Below are 12,780 nucleotides of genomic sequence, written 5' to 3'. Positions count from 1 at the left end.
TCAGGTAGGGAAAAGCATTACATGGTGGTAAAGAAAGTGTACTGTTTGCTCAGAACAAAACTAAAAATGTTGCTTGGCTAAATATGAACAATAATGTTTTGTATAGAGGGCTGTAAATAAGTACTCAAAACGTGAAAGAATTGTTTTTGGGTATCTTATAGGTGGATCACTTAGATTCTTCAAAACATGCTTAAAACTGATTTTTAAATAAAGCTCTACAAGTAAAGAGCATATGTGCACTTGTTTCCTTGTTTATTGTAATAACAAAGACAAACTTTTATATCCAAGCGATATATTGCAAATAAGACAACACCTCATAACTCATCTGAACTTCATCAAACCTTCCAACTTTTTCATTGTATTATATTGTGGTATCATTGTAATAAGGCAGTCCAATAAGACCGGAAGGACATTCCAACCGTTCTCTCGCTTGCACCTGCAGAGGAAGAGTGACAAGTACTGTCATTAAGGGCCAAAAGAAGAAAATGGAAAGAATATGTAAATGTAAGCAAATTCATACATGACATTAAGTTTCAAATAAGGCTCCTCAGAAACAATCATCCACCAGAGCAGCAACAGCAGACAACAGCACAAATAATCATTTCTAAAAGAGAATCTCTGAAAACAAGACTAATTGATGCTTAGTGGTACTTTGCGGTTAAGAGCCTGTTTTGAGTTCACTGGCGTTCTCCCTGAAGAAGAGAGTTTGGTAGAGGTCACATAAAGTTTTACTGCTAATTGGAGGAGACATGGATGGAATGGGCCTTAGTGTGAACTGCAGTGTGTTCAACACACACACACACACACACACACACACACACACACTAAGCAGTGGATTTTAAAATACAAAGTGGCAGTGAGTCTTACAAGAAATGGTAAAATACACATTATGTAAAACGATCATCTAAATGTCTGAACCATATTGGTTCAGCATTCTCCTACTTTTTAGCCAGTTGACTATTTTAGTCCAGACCATAATATCTGAACAACCTATGGATGGATTGCCGTGTAATTTTGTTCAGACATTCATGGTTCCCTGACAATGAATCCTAATTTAACCAATTTAACTTTGGTGATCCAGTCGAAAATGCACTGCAGAAGACAAAAGCAATGGAGAGTGTGGAGAACTGGAGAAGATTGCTGTAGATCCATTCTGACAGTAAAGAGTGTTGTGTTTGAGCCCTTCTCAACTTTCAAAATCAAACTATCATTTCAGTGACATGTGTACATTTCATTTGCAAGGTTAGAAAGACTATATTAACTCTCAATGTTTAGAAAAACCAAACTAATTCTAACAGAGTTTTTAGACATTAAATAAGTTATAATATTTCTTTAAATTGTACACAGAGTGGGGATGGTGCATAGATAAGATGCTTGCCTGTGGTGTGGGAGACCTGCGTTCGATTCCCACTGTGAGACGTCCACCATTGTCTCCCTGAGAAAGACACTTAACCCCTAGTTGTTCCAGAGGCGTGCAACCTTTCACATGTATACCAATTGTAAGTTGCTTTGGATAAAAGCGCCAGCTAAATGAATAAATGTAAATTTCACTGGGTGCCTGGTTACACATATCTTCTTCATGATTTGAAAAATATAAATACATTGCATGTAGCCTCTGATATTTTCCATTCCTTGATGATGATTTTAGGTTGTGGCCTTGACTCTACAGTGACCAAACATAAAAACAACATCTAAGTGCAGAAAGTGGATGACTATAATTAGCTTTGGAAAGGGCACTGCTGTAATCAGATACATTTTGTCATTGTGGCCAGCAGAGGTTTACTGTACAATCATTGTGTGTTTTATTCTTAGCCTCTTCCTTGACTTCTCATGCATATGAAAGCATTGGAGGTTCAGACAGTTCATACAACCCTGTCATAACAATAATTAAATTACTCACTACTCTTTCCCTAATAAGGTGCTCACAATGTAAATGTAGAGATGCTGTTAAAGCAATTATGGGCTTTTTTTTTGCCGCCATGTGCTCTTGTCATGGTTTGAAATCATGTAAGGAACAAAACAGCCAAGGGCCTTTGATTACCTGCAGGTTGAGGACCTACATTAACAAGATCATTCATCTCAAAATAGGCAAAGTGCTAGTCATGTATTGTGGGGTCTGTTTTTGTTACAGCAAAACAGGTTAAAATTACACTTACACATTAATACACAGTAGCACCGATTACAGGTGTAGGATTTATGTGTTACATCAATGAAAAAGGTATAATTTAAACAAGGATGAAATTAAGCACGGTCAGATAAAAACCAACACATTCAACTCCATAATCAAGAGCAATCATGATTAAAGTTGACTGTTCACATATAAACAAAACATTACTCTACAGCAGTGGTTCTCAAACTTCTTCTGTCGTGCCCCCTTTCAGAAGCCAAAAAAAGTTCATGCCCTCCCACCCCAACAAAAGCGGATTCAGTTTTTACCAATACAACAATACAGGTGATTGAAATAAACAAGATTCAGGGTAGTAAAATAGCATCGGAGCACTTTTTTTTTGTGTGTTGACATATAAATCATATTTATGCAACTTTAGGTCTGCTCTACATACTCAACGCCCCACCGGGAGGGGCCGCCCCCAGTTTAAGAACCACTGCTCTACACTGACCAAACCGAAAAAAGACTAAATATCAACAAATATGAACAGGCCATATTACTACAATATGCCTTAAAATGTTAAATGTTAAAACATTGTGTGACCTGTGTAACATGAACATGAAGTAATGGATACATGAAAACTTTGGAGCTGTAATACACTGGAAGGTTTATTTTTTCTTTTGTGTTTGACAGAGCTAGCTACTTCATTAGTTCATTCATTATTAGTCTTCATGCAAAGCTTACCTTAACATGCCACTGCATGTCTACATACTTGACACCGTTATGTGAAATATATGTTGATCCCCTATTATCTGACTCTGTGTGAGATGGCAAACAAGCATATTTTCCAAAACAACTGCTCCTTTAAAAATGTTAGACTAAAGTGTAACCCAGCTTGTTTTTTTGTTTTTTTAAATCAGTCACCTTAGAAAAACAAAAATATTCTACTTTTGGTTTGGGGTCAGCATTAGAATTGAACAGGTTTCCTGATCTTAAATAACACACTGCACGTGGATATAAAAGGCCTTTGACTGGCTTTTGACAAACACCTGCAATTACCGGTGGCAACACAATGAACAACAGCCAGGATGCTTACCTGCTTTTACTAGTCTGCGGTCAGCCAACAACTACTGTTTTCTTGTACCAGAAATATAAACTTGGTACTTAGTGTTTTAACTGACAACAGTGATTGGATCATTCTGTTTACTGATCATGTTGGTGTTATATAACTGTCAACACTGTCATCATACAGTGCTTTAGCTTAAAAGAGACCATCTGCTGTATTTGTGAATGGATGTCAACATACCCTAACAACTGTAAATGCTGTGAAAGGACAGTGTCGAGCCCCCCCTTGTGCGGTTTGTGTGTTTTCATGGGTTGTGCATACATTACTGCACACAAAGTAAACAGTATTTCCATTTCAAGGCCATAATACTTCTTTTGCCAAGTCAATATTGAAGGAACTTTTCTTTTTTCATGGAAGGCATTTTGACATGCCACAGCAGGAAAAAGCATGTTATGGGCTGGTATTTCTGAGTATCCATACAGAGACAATAACAACTTCTGGCTGGCAGTCTTTGTGACAATGTGTTGGGCAGGCAGGTGACGTGTGAAGGGCAGGCGGTAGAGATGCAGGTTAAACGTTGAACAAGGCAGACCGACTGAGTTCTCTCTTTGGGATCAAAAACCTTAGGCACAAGCAAAACCAGGCAACAAGAGCTACTTCATAGGATGTGATTCAGAAGTTGGCCATAGTGTGAGTACCACTCATGTGAAGAGACAGTCAGGCGAGGAATGGAGTGAAGAGCTGGGGTTTAAATACTACAAGGCATTGATTGCTGGATGATTGTAGGATGAGCCAGTCTGTGATTGGTCAGCCAGGGAGGAGAGATTAACGCGCCACACCCAGACAACACACACCCATACAGAGAAGCCAGACAGATGACAGACAAAAAACACAATGGAGAAACACTAGGGGCTGAGAGGGTGGCACTGCAGATCATGACAAATAATGGGCTGAATTCCATATAGCTGCTTTGCTTTCAGGGGCTATATAGCGTATGCTTGCTCAGTGTCATGCTGTCATGGCTTACTACATTATAGAAAGGAGCCATCATTAATGCTATTAATAACACCTGTGCTGTTCCTACTATAATAAAATGTCTGCTGGGAAAAAGGCCTGTTGCAACCAATGGTAAATAAAGCTATTAATAAATAGTATTCAGTATACTTATAAATTGATTTCGAAATTATTTTGAATTTAGAATACCATAGCTCACCTTGAACCTGTTTATGTCTACCTGTACATTGCACACATACTTTACTGACCCTGTTTTTTCCAATATGGAAGTTATGTTGGAAACTATAGCCATAGCCACAATGGGAGTCAGTAAGAGACTGCTGTTTGTTGATCAGGTTTGTCCATTATATGTCCTTAAAGTGAGACTGTATAATTTTTGCTGAACAGCGGCCGCTGTAGCCTCAAGTTGCAGGTTCTGGTGAAGTATCAGTCTAATGTTTGCTAACATTAGCTAACATTAGCTTAACAGCACTATGCTTCTGGTGATACCTGAGTGTATTGAAATAAATAAGGGTGAGTTTCATTGCTTATGCATTCAACTTTTAATTTGTAAGTGCAAGATTGAGTTATTTCTCCTTTCAAAAGTTGCATAGTCTTACTTTAAGAGTCATGCGGAGCTATACGTGAATGAAGCTTTATACATCTTGAGATGAAGAGAATATATTGCAGTATGATGTTGACATCACACACACATACAAAAAAAAATAAATGCAAGTTTCAGTACCTTTCATGGAGCAGTGGCAGTATATAGCATACAAAAGTAAAGTACCTAATCTGGTCATCTTTTGACAACAATGTGGCACAAAAGCACATTTTCTGTAAGTTCATGTTCTCTTTTTCTGGGTTATTTTTTGTACATATTATGGAAGACCTACATTGTGGTAACATTAGTGTAGGGGAAGTGTCTCCTATTTTTTTTAATGCAGAGCTCTTGAGATGCAGCAAAGGTCTGGCGGCTCTCAAGCCCAAGTAGGTCACTGAGAGAAAATAGCATCCTTGTTGTCAGCCCCACTCACCTGTTGGTTCTTCTGCCACTTTTTTCCACTGCCAATTTTTCTTAAAAAAGTAGGCTGAGAGGAGGTCAGGCCAACCTTGAGCCATTTAACGGTTTTAGCTAATTTAAAATGCAGCAACCCCTGTCTTGACTGGGACCAAAAATGTGATCATGTCGCCCATATCATCCAGCATTATTCTAACATCCATGAAGAATTTGAATTGCTTCAGTGTCAAGACACTTTGCTCCACACCTATGAGGTTAACCGGTCACTAAAGAGTTCAACAAGAGATTATGCTTTCCCTGAAAATGCTGGACTCTCCTAACTACGATATTAGGAAACAATTTTCCTTCGGCACCTCCGTCATGCTGATATTTACTTAACAGCCCCACCTATAAATCAACAAACTCGCATTCAACAAATCAAAAGTCCAAGCAGCAGGGGGAGAAAGAGAGCAAAAAGTGAGCAGGTTCTAATATACAGATGCAGTGCACTCACTGGCCACTGCACAGGAGCAAAGCAAGTGACTATTTACTGGTATGCTGGTGCTCTCTGCTGGACAGAAACGATAACTACAACAAAGAGGGGAGTAAGGATTCATTCAGTGTAAAAGTCAGAACAAAAGATAGACATTGAGTGCAGAACATAAACACTTGTATATGATTTGCACTAAATCACACCAACACCAGTTACTAATTTTCAAGCACATCTGGGATGAAATAAGCATACAAAGCAACTCTGTATATCTGATGAAAACTATTCCATCCATATAACTAGAGGAAAGTATATTGAATATGTATGGTTATTTTTTAATTTTATATAAAATTGTGCTACTTGGATACTAGAAACCATCTCTCAACAGTCTGAGACACCACTTTAGGAGATGGAACAAATACTCACATCTAACTCTAATGACCACAACAACTATCGTTCAACAGTTGGAGCACCAACAAAATAGCGGTATCCATCACCTTCACAATGACCCCACAGAGGTTAAATACCAGGGACTCCCTGCCAGTCTGAAGAACAGAACTGAAGAAGCTTCTTGGATCAGAGGTGAAATGTCCTCAAGTATATTCAGTCAGGTCTAGTTCATTTAATCCTCCTTGGATAACTGTGACCTGGATGACTGAATCTTCACAGACAGGCTTTATGTTTAGAGATGTTATTAACGTTATCCCAAGTTGCTAGTGCAGCAAACTTTCCTCTAGGAAATTTTGCTGCATTCATTTGACCCCCTATACCCTCATATTCCCTCCAGGGCCTGCTGCAGAGAAGCATCAGCAAGAACTTCATGGTTCCGTTTTTGCCAAGAAAATTACTTTAAATTGACTTTCCAGATACAGGTGTGTTTAACCTGAAAAGACTTGTTACACCTTCAATTTATTATGTCACCTCTAAAAACAACTAGTGCAAAAGATTTAGTTGTGTCATAATAAACCTTTTTATAACACAACTTTTTTTTACTGTTATTGTATATATAATCTGCATTGTGAGGATTTGTTTTCACCTTGATATTCAAGTCTTTTTTTCCTGTCATGAATGTCAAAACCTTCCAAAATGATAGATAGATAGATAGATAGATAGATAGATAGATAGATAGATAGATTAAATTATGTTGAATTCATGTATTACACATATGTAGATGTATTTCTATTTTGCAGTTTGCAGATTTAAGTGCCAATTATCGTGGCTCTAACTTATTGTGGACTTCGCTAACTTTCTAATAAATACACACCATAATTACTAACTCACTAATTAACTAATTACAAATTAATTACTTGATTAACTGGATAAATGAATGATTGATTAAAACATTAATTTAGAGACTCATTAATCTATTAATTCTTCAAATGAATGAACATCGCTTATGAGAGGTTTGCACACACTTCCTTTAGATCACTGAATGATGAAACTAATTCAGTGGAGAATAAAAGGCTTGAGAAAGCACAAAATAGCTTTAATGTCTTTATGTTTATTTATTTCTGCTCATGGAAACTATTGATATATTGCATCTGAGATGTTGTTATAGTAACTAATATATTATTTTATTATTATAATTGTTGTTGTCTGCATGTTTATTTATATTATTGTCAAGTCTAAATAATTCAACCCACATTTACAGCCTATACCTGCACAATAAATGTATTAGAATAGTTAATTATATTGTATTATTATTTGACAAGCCGAAGCTGGTTCTTTAAACATTCTGGCACAAAAACTTTTTTCTATAAATAAAAACTAAACTATTTCAAAAGAAAAAAAGGTTGTTAATTCTCAGAGTAGAGGTTTGAAATCAAAATTTGTTGGCCAACAAAACCTTGCTCTTGGTAAGTCATAGACTGTATATAAAAAGTATGAGTATGAAAAAAAACAGCAGTAAACAGCAAGAACATCAGTGGTTTTAGGGAATTAGTTGACACTTATGTTTTGGCAAAACCCTGGCAAGAATGTCAGTTGTGGTTTAACTGTGCACACATTTTTAAGAAGAATTAGAGACTTTTCTTGAACAAATAAGCTTGATCAGAAGCTGTTATCTGAATAAAAAAGTTCCATGTCTGAATAGTGTAGAGCTGCAGCAAGAGTCTTTTATTATTATATCTTCAGTTCACATGAGAATTTTTTCCTCCCCGTAATTTCAGTCTCTATTTTCCCCGAGTAACTTCATAGTCGGCCAACGCCTTTTCTGTGCTCTTCCCAGACTTTTTTCCTTTTTCTTTCTTTTTTTCATGTAGGCTAATATACAGGCCGGCGCTGCAATTTCGGAATCTGCCCTTGTATATGGCGGACGAAATTTCCACAGGAGGAACCGCAACACAAACCGTCTGTGCAAGGCAGAAACGGAGAGCCTGCACGGACTAAGTGAACCTCGGCAAATTCATGAATCATTACGCCATTACTCTTTACTAAAATGTAACGTAGCGTGTCGCGGATGGGGGAAAAACCCGCTGTGGTGAATTTTTTTTTTTAAACATTTGGAATTTCTCATAACTAATTCACAATTTTTTTCGGGGGGGTGGGGGGGGGAGAAGCAGTTGTGCAGTCACCTCTGGTCGTAGCGGAAAGATTTCTGGAGCGGGAGCCTGTTTCGCATGAGCTGCATCGTTTTTGGAGGTATGTCAGACCACTGTTTTCTTTTTTTCTGATTTAGAAATCCTAAATTTGAGAAATTTCAGTAGCGGATGTTAAGTTTCAATCCCCTCTGCTTAACAAACGAGACCTGGCAGTCTTCTTACACTGCCACTAAACCAGGTGCAGGCTTTGAAGCCATCCGAAATAGACCTAATCTGTTGATGTTTTTTTGGACTGAATTTTCGTAATGAAGTTTCCGTGTAACTGCTGACTAGTCGTGTGTGCACCTAGTTTGTTCTCATATACACTGCCTAGGTGGGAACACAGTGTTTATTCCGATAGAGCAGCAAGGGGACCAGGCGATAGTGGCAACATGAAGGACGACGAGGGGAGGAACAATCTGAAACACAAAAACCTCCTGCAGCCATGTTTTGTGAATTTTCCAGCAAATTTGAGCAGGGCTCCGGAGTTGCTTCCTCTGAAACTCTCACAACACTAACGTCACTTTTGGTTGTATTTGACGGCTTGGTATTCATTGTAGATGGACAAGGCAAGCAAAAAAACAACGTGTCCTCATGTCAAAATACATGTCGAATTGTATATTTAGAAAGATAGAGGTTTTTAAATCTGGGTGTTATTGGCGCCACCTGTAGGCAGTCATTTTGAGAAATTAAAAAAATTGTAATGAGACTAGTTTTGAGACTTATTTTTGTTTAAATTGAATGTTATTTTGTGCTAATGTGGACACCGGGGACACGTGTTCAGATGCTTTTGGAATGAATAGACACCATCCGGAAATTATTGTCACAAATGAAAATGGAAAAGTATCTTGTGCCTTTCATGCTAATTAATGCAAAGTGACCTTTCACTGTGCAAGTTAATTGTGTTCCTCCTTTTGGTTTTAATAATGATGAATATTCTGGACTTTAATTATTTTGCTAAAGGTTTAAGCAGTTATTAAAAAAACTGCATGTCACTTGAGAAGTCTTTTTAAAGTGCCTGGGAGATGAAGATAAAAAAAAAGACAAATCTGCTAAATCCATGCTCTATGCTTTTTTTAGTCCAGCATACACATTAACTGTAATTTTCCTGTTTTTCCTTGCTTGTTTGTGTATGACCGTGTACTTGCGTGTTATGACAGATATACAGACATGGAACAATTTGGACTTTTATTTCTAGAGATTGGAAATACGTAAGCGGAAAATAACTATCCAGAGTGAAAATGAACAGCACTGGAAGAAGAAAGAGCATGTCAGCATAATTTGAGGGCAGGAAAAACAATCACAACCAGTGCCTCCACTGTTTATATTAATCCTGCAGACGCCAAACAGTTTCCCATCTTGCATGGCTTGCTTTTATTTTAATGTAAGGGAAACTGCGGAGGCCATTTTGCTGTGGGTAATTTTAATGCTGACCTTCAAATCTGTATAAATTCAAAGAGCTGGTGGAAATTGTTTGGTTGGTATGCAAAATCTGGGTGTAAATTCTGACCTTTGCTTGGAAAGTCTAATCAAAATGCAGGAGTTTCAGTTAAAGGACGGAACCGAAGAGAGGCAACCAGTGTCATGAGTTTAATAGGATTGGATCACCCTGTGAGTGATGGGAATGTTTATATGTAGAATACCTCAAGGATCAAGTAATAAGTTATAAAGCTCTCAGGAATAATGCTGCAGTGTTGAAATGAAAAACACCTTAAACCCTGATATGGTTAATGGGAACTGTATTTCGGGAGTGTTCTCATTTTAAGTGAGGTAACAGGAATGCTGGTCTGTCTGTACTTTAATGAACAAAAGCTTTGTTTCACTGAGGATATTCAGAAGGAATAGTTTGGATGGTGAGGTGAAACTTGTCCCTCCAGGCACTGATAAACCCAAGATGGTGAGGGATCATTTCACAGCCTGTGGGTTAGAGTGTTTTAAACATACTTGCTGCTCTAATTGTCATTAACTTAGTACAGAGGTTTTGTTTTCCATTTAAAGGGTAAACAGTTTCTGTCTTTGATGGCATGCCAGTTCTTTTCCATTAATGCACAATTACAGATTCATGATTTCTGCTTAGATGTGTCAAACATACATCCTTTTTTAAACCTAGCAAACATCTTATGTTCCGCCATTGTCTAAGTGGCATGTTGAAAATGTTGGAAAATGGCTTCACTTAAATTAGTCCCTGGAGAATTGGCTTTTGAGGGGATGGGGCTGCTGCATTAAAAAAAATTCTGTGCATTCTGTGCATATTTTCCCTGCGTCTTCCTTTTTAAAAGTGAACCTTATTGGTTTCATGAATAATGCATAAGGACGTTCAATTGCCGCAGCAATGAAAATTAGGCCTGTTTACGTGCAGTGGTTATGTACACAGAAGCTTCTTTTTTTCCTTGACCATTTTCTGAAGGTAGAGCAGAGCCTGAGTAGCTTTTCTGAAAATACAAATTTTCAGCAAAGCAAATCTCATTTCTTTGAGTGAAAAGGGGAGGGGTGAAACTCCCACGGGTTTAATGAATCCATAAATCACAATAGTGCCAGGTTTGCTGTGCCTGCATCAGTGTGCAGTGTAATTTTGATTTTCATCAAAAATTTAATCTGCCAGCCTACAAGGGTTTAGCAGCAGACCGGATGCCGCCCTGAATTTCTAATTTTAGGGCCCTGATCTTTCAGGATTTATTTTTGTATAATTCAAGTCTGCTTTTCAATATCTCTTGTTATTAAATTTTAATTCGTGGCATTAACATATAGATTGAAAAGGTTTTTATGGGGGTTTTGAGTGTATGCTGATGGAATTTTACTAGACGACACACTTTCTTTTTCCAGAGCATCCCGTGTGTGTGAGGTGGGGTGGGGTGGGGGGTTTATCCATTTCTCTGCATTATTGCTTTTTGAAATCATTGGTCATACACCATTTTGGAAGGCATTTATTACAGAGGACAGGAAAATGTGCATTTGATTAAAGAAACAGGGAAAGCAAAGCATTAAGTGTGAAACAGGTTTTGGTCAACCCTTGCTCCTCGTCACTGACGAGGCTTTGGATAATACAAACATGCAGTGAAAGCAGTGATTGAAGTGACCCCCTCAATCCTCCCATTTTAACTGATTCCTATTTTTAATCCCTCCAGAGTGGAAACATTTTCCTGGGCCTTAAACAAATTTGTATTTTATATGGAATCTCTCTTCCAGTCTACTTAACATGCAGAGCACTGATTTTTTTTTTTTTTGGCAGTGCAAGGTACAATTCAAAGAAAGAATAATCTCTCTAAGTTAGAAGCACAAGATTTTTTTCCATTTTTTTGCTTTAACCAAGCACAGTGATTGATTTACTTCATTATTGTGCAGCGGCAGATACAGTACTGCCCAAATATAGGCCAATTATTTTAAGTACCTCAACAAAGTGCTGAATTCTGAACAGAGGTATGTCCTAGAGATGTTTTTCTTGTATGCCTAACCTCTTTATTCTGTAACCCTAGATACATTTAGTACAGTGATGTATTATATATTGTTAATATTCATGCATTGACATTTTAAAACATAGCTGGGCCAATTCACAAAGAGAAAAGTAGTTGACAAATTGACATAAATCTTACTTCTGCCTATTATGGTGACACTATCTATAGATCCTTGATATGCAAATAGTATTTGAAGATTTAATTTAACTATATTTTCTGGTCTTGTGGTATTGTTTATCTCTATTGGCCTTTTTGTTCCATTGGATTAGGCTTTATTTGCAAGGAACATCAAAGAAACGTACATCTGGTTTAGATTTCCATTCTGCATCATGCTGTAGATTTCAGTATATCAGACTATGAAAGAACGGAAGGCCAGGTGGGTAAAGTAGCATTTTGACTTTTTTGACTAATTAGAGAAGAACAGGCCACAACAGGCATGTCATATATTCATGGTGTGCATTCAGAATGTTACACTGCAAATAATACATTGTTGACTTAGGAATTGATCTAATTCATATGCATGTTTTCTTTCTATTATTTAATTTGACTGCAGATGATAAGTCAGTTAATGTTTGTTTAAGAAGACAAGGACATGCATTGCCTTGTTACCCTCACAGAAGAGATTGTCCGATCAATAAGGAGCCAATCAATAGCGGCCAATATCCATTGCAAATTACTGTAAAAAAACAAACAAACAAAACAGTGTCATACAATAGGCAAACCATAGAATCGTCACTCCAAAGTTGATTTCATTGCTTAACCCATCATGGCTGCTTGATCTCCTTCCACACACAGAATTGAGGTGGCCTTGTGGAACGCTGTGGGAGATGTGTCCATGTGGGAGTCCACCAACTCTATCCTGTCAGCTACAGAATAGGCTGGTAGTGCTCACTGAGCGCTGGGGACCTTTTTGTTAGCGTGTTATGAGCAAATGGTGCTTGGAGAAAATTTCCTGTTCGTTTTCTAAAGAAAAGCAGACTTTATCGAGATAAGGGAGATACTTGAATGTAATGAACGATGGTGGAACAAGGACTCGGGGATGGAGAATATTTTTGATCATAATTGAAATTAAAAGTCAGATATAGGAATAATC

The 12,780-nt window shown here is 37.6% G+C and overlaps 1 protein-coding gene and 1 long non-coding RNA gene across 8 annotated transcripts in view; one reads left to right on the top strand and one right to left on the bottom strand.

The window, feature by feature from the left end:
* Window positions 1–235: 235 nt before the first annotated feature.
* Window positions 236–5,513, bottom strand: LOC119915124. The gene is made up of 2 exons (XR_005446896.1): window positions 5,204–5,513; window positions 236–436 (listed from the first exon to the last, which is right to left on the bottom strand). It is a non-coding gene; the product is annotated as an uncharacterized LOC119915124 (long non-coding RNA).
* Window positions 5,514–7,914: 2,401 nt separating this feature from the next.
* znf618 (zinc finger protein 618) overlaps window positions 7,915–12,780 on the top strand; it is a 38,956-nt gene continuing 34,090 nt past the window's right edge. For all 7 annotated transcript variants that reach the window (XM_038733544.1, XM_038733548.1, XM_038733546.1 and 4 more), the window contains exon 1: window positions 7,915–8,296. The gene's annotated coding sequence lies outside the window, so the exon portion shown is untranslated. The remainder of the gene's footprint in view (window positions 8,297–12,780) is intronic.

This window comes from Micropterus salmoides, unplaced genomic scaffold, assembly GCF_014851395.1.
Source record: "Micropterus salmoides isolate LMB-PRFRI ecotype aquatic unplaced genomic scaffold, ASM1485139v1 Ms_hic_scaffold_20, whole genome shotgun sequence".
In the NCBI taxonomy this organism is placed as follows: domain Eukaryota; kingdom Metazoa; phylum Chordata; class Actinopteri; order Centrarchiformes; family Centrarchidae; genus Micropterus; species Micropterus salmoides.
Note: the sequence above shows the minus strand (reverse complement) of the source record. Positions and strands in the feature narration are given on the sequence as shown.